Below are 8,716 nucleotides of genomic sequence, written 5' to 3'. Positions count from 1 at the left end.
CATTGTGGGGAATTAATTAAAGAATGAAGAGAGGAAAGAAAAAAGGAGAGGCGGGGAGAACGTCCCAAACCCTAATTTTTCTCTCCCTATGGCCCTCCGAAATGGAACCATGGGAAAAGGAGACTTGGATCAAGGTTTCAATCGGATTCCCTTCAAGGATTGAAGATTGGGTGAGGTTCGTTGATTGGTTTTCAAATCGAGCAAGGGAAACAAGGATCGATTCAAGATTGAGCAAGAGGAATTAAATACACTCTCATCCAAGGGTGTAATCGGGTTTTCTCTACCTTTACTCTTTATTGTAATTGTATTCTTGTGGATTTTGATAATGAACATGATTAGCTAGATTGATTAAATCCATTGGGATTTCTTTACTATGTTGGCTTGATATTATATTGTTGGATTGTTTGAGTTAGTTTTGTATTCTTCTTGCTTTTAGTATTAATAAGATAATGCATTATTCATGAGACGTTGTGAATTGTGTGTTTAGATTGCTTTGTATGATTGAGAAGTCCATTTCGCAATTGGAATTTTGAATAGCAAGAACTGGTTAATAATCGCTTAGAGATAAGGATAATTAACTAGCCGGATTAAGAATTAACAAAGCTTAATAGAGGCAGATTAAAGCTTAATGTTAATTTAAGAATCAATCGTTAGGAAGAGTTTCCAAATTTAGGTTATTAGGTTTAGGAATTTGGTTATCTCGAGAGAGAAACCAAATTCGGTTAAGAATTCGTCCATAGGTACCATAATTAGACTCACCAATCCTTTATCTTTTGTTTGATTTCCAACTAGTTTAGGTTCCCTTTGGGTTTGCTTTCTTGTCTTGGTTATTTTAGTTATCAATTACTCCTGCATCTCCCTTAGAACTTAGATTGTAGCTATTAGTTAGTTTAGAAAGTATTCATCACTCATTTTAGGTTAATATAACAAAGAACAAAGGAGTAACTCTGGGCTTTCACTTTCTCGAGGAATACGATCTTGATACTCGCCATTAGTGCTAGACTGCTATTTTTGAGCTGATTGATGACTTAATTTATAGAATTGTAGTTACTTTTCTTTGCTGTTCATTGTCCTTAGAAAACAATTTATGGTGTTTTACACATCAACCCCACAAGGTTAAACCGGTGTTATTTAATTGTTTTTCGAATTGTCAATTTTAACTTAGAACGTTGATAATATCATATGCATGTGTTTCTTAAGTAATGATTCAATTAATGATGTTGCGAACCAATTGCACCTAATACCACACCCGAAAGTGAGATTTTGAGCCGTTGAGCATTCATTATACTTATGCTTTTATATTTCGTTTGAGTGTGCATTGTACTTAACTTTGCTTCTAGAACTTGCTTTGTAATGCGTGTTGAAGTTACATGAATATTGCAAATACCATGAGATGATTTGGGCGATTTAGGATTCACCACATTGACCAAAAGCCTATCACCTTATGTTTCCATTAGTTAGCCAGTTTTGAGCCTTAACCTTTCTTCATAATCTACACCTATACACTTCAATTATACCATTCTTTACATTTATCTTTCCTTTACCCTTATGCCGGAATTTCTTTCTGATTTATTCAACTTTATGTGGGATTAAAATGCTAGTTGCTATGTTGGTAAATTCACTAAATCTTTTGATATTTTAAATGCTCCCTTTGATCCAATTTGTATTTGTTATTCTTTATGTTTATTCGAGTTATATGCAAATGGCCGCTAATAAGTCGCTAGTTCATTATTATAAAAAGAACAAAAACAAAAACAAAAACAAAAACAAAAAAAAGAGAAAAAAGAAGAACAAGAAAAAAAGAATATATAATAAACAAATCTCTTTAATTATTTATCTTTTTATCGGATTTAGAGCATTTGAGCCGTAATTCTATGAAGTACGGATTTTAGTGAATGATTCTTTTGTGATCTTAGGCATTTAATCCTTTGAGCATATACTATTGTTTATCGCACGAATTCCAAAGACTTTCACAGTTCTATCCAAATCTCCGCACCTTTACCTTAGCCCCATTTCAACCTTGGTAAAGACCCTTTGATTTTGGTATTTACTTATTCAGAGCGAAGATATGATTTATGAGCAAGCTTATGGTGAGCGGGTCTTGTGCATTTGCTTTGAGGGATTTGTTATTTACCTAATATACACTTTGAGCGACTTGAGTGATCCCTGTGAGGCATTGGTTCATGATGTTTATGTTGAGTTGTCATTTAAGTTACTCATGCATTAATATTATTTCCATTCTGTGTAAATGATTTGCAATTTGATTTATGATTGAGTATCCTTTGAGATGTGTTGAATACTATCTGTTGTGGACTAGGGGCATAAACTGTAAGGAATTGCTAACTGTAGTTTTATGGGGTGAGTTGTTAATTGCTTGAGGATAAGCAATAGCTTAAATGTGGGGTAATTTGATGAGCATAGTTTTACACATATTTGCTTGCATATTATTGCGTATGTTCTTAGCAATTATTGTGCTTTTATTCCCAGATCACCCGTGTTTTGTGTTCTTTGCATTTCAGGAACATTTATAGGACCATCACCGGTGTTTAAGCAATTATAGATCAATAAGTGCGAAACGACGAGAATTCATCAAGATCGGACAAGAGCCCAAGAATACATCGAGCACGGCCCGACTCGGCCGTGCTCAACCATTGGCTTTGATTCTTGAAATTGGCACTTGGGCACAAGTTTTTATACTCCACCACGGCCTTCAGACGGCCCGGGTGGATAACACGGAGCAACACGGCCCGTGGTGGCCAACACGGGAGAAACACTACCGTGGTGAAACCCTACTTGGCGAGATCCATTAAGCAAGAAGACGGCCTTGAACACTGCCGAAGAATATATAAGAAAATGAATTTTTCTTAGAAAGGAGAGGAGCAAAAGAGTAACATGTAGCCCCACACCGGTCTTGGCTGAGTGCGAGAGAGTCATGGAGTAAGAATCCCTGAATCGCAAGGTTCGAGTGCAAAATAGTAGTGGAAGCAATCAAGAGGCGTTTGGGAGATTAATCAAAGTGTAGATCCGAATTGAGCCGTTCATCTAATTCGAGAGAAAAGGGTGTACATGTTTTATTTTCATTATTCTTTCATTGTAATTAATTTCCTAGATTGTTTTAAACATGAACATGTTTAGCTAGACTGATTTAATCCATTGGGATTTCTTTACTATGTTGGCTTGATATTATATTGTTGGATTGTTTGAGTTGGTTTTGTATTCTTCTTGTTTTCGTGATAATAAGATTATGCATTATTCATGAGACGTTGTGAATTGTGATGTTTAGATTGCTTTATGAGATCGAGAAATCCGTTTGGCATTTGGAATTTTGAATAACAAGAACTCAGTTAATAATCGCTAGAGATGAGGATAATTAACTAGCCTGGATTAAGAATTAACAAAGCTTAATAGAGGCGGATTAAAGCTTAATGCTAATTTAAGAATCAATCGTTAGGAAGAGATTCCAACTTTAGGTTATTAGGTTTAGAATTCGGTTATCTCGAGAGAAACCGAATTCGGTTAAGAATTCATCCACGGGTAGCATAATTAGACTCACCGATCCTTTATCTTTTGTTCGGTTGCCAACTAGTTTAGATTCCCTTTGGGTTTGTCTTCTTGTCTTGATTATTTCATTTATCAATTACTCCTGCATCTCCCTTAGAACTTAGCTTGTAGTTAATAGTTAGTTTAGAAATTATCATCATCCATTTTAGGTTAATATAACAAAGAACAAAGAAGTAACTCGGGCTTTCGCCTTGAGGAATACGACCTTGATACCGCCATTAGTGCTAGACCGCATCGATAGTACATCGCCTTAGATTGTAGCTAACACGATTAGCACACATCACCGCCTCCAGCCCATGCATAAGTCACTGGAGCATATCGCTTAAACCCTGAAATCGCGGCCCTAGTCTCCTCGAAACGCCTAAACTCTTCTACCGCGAAACTCGTGATATGTCACGCCAAATTGTAGACTCGATCTAGTCGGTCAGCCAAAGCACTAATCTGAGCACTCGATGTCCCTACAGAATAAGAAGATGAGGTTTCAGATGTAGGCATAAACACTCTGGCTGGGTTAGGAATCCTAACATCTGGAATCCCAACAGTCGGGTCTTAGGCTCCTCTAGCTACTGTCTCTCTAGCCTCCCTGACTATTGCATTTACGAGCCTGTACTCTATGCCATATGGGTGTCGAGTAGCCGTGATCATTTGCATATTGATCATCTGTCTGATTCCTAGTGGTGTCATATCACCAATCTATGAAAGCTCTGACAGACAGTCGTCCAATACATCCAGTCTCTTGGCTAACCTAGTAACATACGGGCCAAAACAGCAGTGCATCTTCTTCTAGGTGTCTACTATAAATGAACGAATTTGATGAGCTAACAGATATCCCAAGTCTAGCTTCTTACAATGTTGCATAGCCTAGAGGATGAAGACATCGGACTGTGTTACCATTCCAAAACTATCTCCCCTACCTGTAATCGTGTAAGCTAATAAAGTATGGAGACAGCGGAGATGATCTAGAAGGCTAGACGCCTTAGACCTACTAGGGTAGTATGATTCCGGCCTGAGTACCAATGAATCCCACATGGTGTCAAACGAGATTGGGTTGATGTAGATGCATCCCTGATACTCCTCACCCGAGGTCTCATGCTCAGTCCATAATCCTAAATGCATGTCAAATTGTGGAACTGACATTGAGAACTCCCTTCCCCCAAGTATGAAGTAAACTGCATCAGGCTGATGCTAGTTTTGATTTGTTGCTGCAGAAAGAAGGTGTTGAGGAATTCAATTGTAAGCTCGCGGTAGGTTGGCTCAATGATGTCGAAGAATCATGCGTATGGCAAAGTTTTGAACAGGGCTCGCACATCCTGAGCCAATCCCACTCTTTCTAGGGATATGAAGTCGATGCAATGTCCAACCATCACTTTCTTCCATCTCATGACTTGGAAGCGGCTCTCGTTATCTGCATTCAGAAACATCCATAAGGGATGATGACCAAAGGGTGGATTCGAATCGGTGCTCTTCAGACTCTGACTAGTTGCTATTGCGAGGAGGTGCCGTGCCGGCCGATGAAGGTGAAGTGGAGGAAGATGTTCCTTCGCCACGCGGGCCCTTGCTGGTAGCGGCGCGTTGCGGTTGCTTTCAACGTGATTGATCACGATCCCTCATATTGCCTTATACAATGAATCATTAGTATTCGAACAAGAAATCAAGTTAATCATAAATTATACCGAAAATTAAACAGTATAACGGCTATAATTCGACTAACAGAAAACTTTAGACTTAACACTAAGACTAAAGCCTCAATCTCCTGCATAAAATTAATTCACAATTACATTCCAGCCTACTTTATCATGCACCAAATAAAGCAAATTTATGCTAACAAATTGTTCATAATAAAATGCCATAAATAAACTTTATTGCTGCCAAACCCCACACTTATAATTTTATTCAATTCACATAAACATAGCAACTAGTTTTAACTAAATCTAATCGAAGTCAAATTGAAGAACTGTAACAATGCAAACTACCAAAGCATATAAAAATGTCCTAAATAAAAGAAAATGCATAAAAGATAAATCAAATTTAATCAAATAAAAGCAAAAGTCGAAGAGACATACTTGAAGTTGCCGTGACAGGTAAGAAAAATCAAAGACAACGAAGAAAACAGCACCTTGGAGCTTAGAGAGGGAAAGATAGGAAAATTTTGAAAAGGCTTGCTTTTATAGTCACGGGGGTCAGCACCAGCGAGGGCAAGGCCGTGCTATGACTCGGCCCGTGCTGAACCCTAAGGAATTCTTGTGGCAATCCGTCACAGATGAGGGCACGGCAATGCTGGTCAGTACAGCCTGGTGTTGCTGCCCATGGTGCCTTCGAAAACCATGGTGGATGGCCATTTTCCCAAACTCTGTATGTGCATATTCATCATGAGCATGACTCCGGTCGTGCCGATCAGCATGGCCTGGTGTTGCAGCCCGTGATGCCCACGGAAACCATGGTGGACAGGTGAAGTTCGAGCTTTCGTTCGCCATCTCGAGTCCCCAAACTGCCTACCTGCATTTAACACATATAATCATACATTTAGGCTGCAAATCAAGTAAAATAAATTAAACGGGGAAGTCCATCTTCACCAATTACTAAAAATCCGACTTAAATTACTCAAACCCTAAATTCATACAACTATGTTTAATTACTAAGTGTTCTAACTATCATCAAGCATGCAAATGATTGATAAAATAAAAATGTTAATAAAAACATAAAATTAAAATTTTGGGGTGCCTCCCAAAAAGCGCTTCTTTTTGGTCGAGCCGCTTAGCTGGACTCTGCAGCAGCATTCCTGCCCAGTGGGCAAATTGAGAAGGTGGGCTCATTGAAAGCTGGGGCCTGAGGCATATAACCACAAGGAGGTGGTCCAATGTGTGCAGCAGATGGCCAAGGAGGTGCTCTCCATACCGAGTTGGGATGCCCAGTCATCCACTCCAAATCCTGTCTAGATGACCTGTCATAAACAAACTTGCAACTACCCTTCTCTGGTGTATCATAGCACGAAGTTTCAAATTGATACAAGTTGTTTTTTTCAAATGAATAACACACATCAACAGGCATAGAAGCATGCAGAGCATCATCAATTAGTATATCATGTGGTGGCTTATCACATACAAGACCAATCCCATCAATAGTGCAAATGGCATGAACATGGTCAGCAGGAGAACTATCAAATGGGAGTAAACTTAAAGTAATACAGTCATCCCCTACATTAAGCTCTAGCTTTCCCTCAAATATTTCTATTTTAGCTCTAGCCGTGGCAAGGAAAGGTCTCCCTAAAATCAAAGGCACACCATGCTCATTATCCATATCTATAACCACAAAGTCCACAGTAAATATGAATTTATCTACCTTGACTAGCACATTCTCTACAATCCCCCTAGGAAGCTTAACAGAATGATCGGCTAATTGAATGCACATCCTAGTGGGTTTTGCCTCCCCTAAACCTAGCTTGTTGAACATACTCGTGGGCATGACATTTATGCTAGCACCTAAATCAGCTAATACATCATCAACACATAAGTTACCGAAAGTGCAAGGAATAGTAAAACTCCCTAGGTCGTGACGTTTCTCTGGTAACTTGCTCTAAAACACTGAGCACTCTTCATTAAGCTTAACATATGCTACCTTCTCCAGCTTGCTTTTGCTGCTAAGTATGTCCTTCAAAAACTTGGCATACTTCGACATCTGCTTCAATACATCGAAAAAAGGCAATTTAATATGCAGTTGTCTAAAAATATCCAAAAGCTTACTGAACTACTCTTGCGCTTCTACTTGCTTCAGTCTAGCAGGATAAGGAATCTTGGGTTGATACTCCCTGACTGGGATTGGCTTCACCTTTTGCCTTTCAGGTTCCTTAAACTTACTGCTCGCCTCAACCTGCACATCAATAGTGGAATCGTAAAAAACAGGCTTAAAAGGAGCTGAAACTAACTTACTCGAACGCAAAGTGATGGCGTTCACGTGCTCCTTGGGGTTAGACTTAGTGGTGACGGAGAGTGCTCCTTGTTGCCTCTCAGACAACATCTTAGAAATCTGCCCAATCTGATTTTTCAAGTTCTGAATGGATGTTTGCTTATTTCTAAGAGCACTGTCGGTCTGCTGGAACCTCATCTCAGTCGATGTGAAAAACTTTATCATCACCTCCTCTAAGTTAGATTTCTTCTCGGCTGGTGGAGGAAGCTCTGATGGTCCAGCCTGCTGCTGCTGCTGTGGTGGCTGCTGATGCAGTCTCTGAAAACCTAGTGGACCCTGTGCATTATTATTGCTCCAACTAAAATTGGGGTGATTTCTCCACCCAGGATTGTATGTGCTGCTATAAGGGTTGTTCTGCTGTCTGGGTGTACTCCGTATGTAATTAACCTGTTCATGGTCAGTAGAAATAATAGATGAAGTAGAGGAGTTAGCAAACATACTTCCTCAGACAGCTTTGCACCGTAATCAGAGCGCTTACGAAAACTCGCAGCTTATTTGGGCTGCTTGAACCGGCATCTCAAGATGGTATAATTTCTTGGTCAGAAGCTCCACTTGAGTTGCCAAGGCTGTTGTGGAGTCTAACTGGTTGACCATTCCCTGTTTGATTAGCTGACCCCTAGAGGATTGCCACTGGTAGTTGTTCATGGCCATCTCCTCTATCAGATTTTACGCCTGCTCTAGCGTCTTGCTGTTCAAGGCTCCACCTGCTGCAGCATCTACCATTTGTCTAGTGGCAAGGTTCAAACCATTGTAAGATGTCTGAACTTGAATCCATATTGGTAGACCGTGGTGTGGACAACATCTCAACAAGTCCTTCTATCTCTCCTAGGCATCGTACATGTTCTCATCGTCCATCTGCACAAAAGAAGCAATGTCATTTCTCAACTTAGCAGTCTTAGCTGAAGGAAAGTACTTGTAAAGAATTTTTTCAGCCAAAGATTTCCAGGTAGTGATAGTGTTCCGTGGAAAGGACTGCAGCCATCTCTTTGCTCTATCCCTTAAAGAAAATGGAAATAATCTCAGTCGGATGGCATCATCGGTAGTTCCATTTATCTTGACCGTGTCTGATGGTTGTTACTTATGTTAGCTACAATCTAAGGTAGTGTACCTATCGATGCAGTCTAGCACTAATGGCGAGTATCAAGGTCGTATTCCTCGGGAAAGTGAAAGCCCAGAGTTACTCCTTTGTTCT

The 8,716-nt window shown here is 39.7% G+C and overlaps 1 non-coding gene across 1 annotated transcript; it reads left to right on the top strand.

Annotated features, from left to right (window-relative positions):
* The first annotated feature begins 8,305 nt into the window (after positions 1–8,305).
* On the top strand, positions 8,306–8,412 carry LOC112533867. The gene has a single exon (XR_003078220.1). It is a non-coding gene; the product is annotated as a small nucleolar RNA R71 (small nucleolar RNA).
* Positions 8,413–8,716: the final 304 nt, after the last annotated feature.

Source organism: Ricinus communis, chromosome 7 (genome assembly GCF_019578655.1).
Source record: "Ricinus communis isolate WT05 ecotype wild-type chromosome 7, ASM1957865v1, whole genome shotgun sequence".
NCBI lineage: Eukaryota > Viridiplantae > Streptophyta > Magnoliopsida > Malpighiales > Euphorbiaceae > Ricinus > Ricinus communis.
The sequence above is the reverse complement of the archived record's forward strand: the minus strand, read 5'-3'. Positions and strand labels throughout refer to the sequence as shown.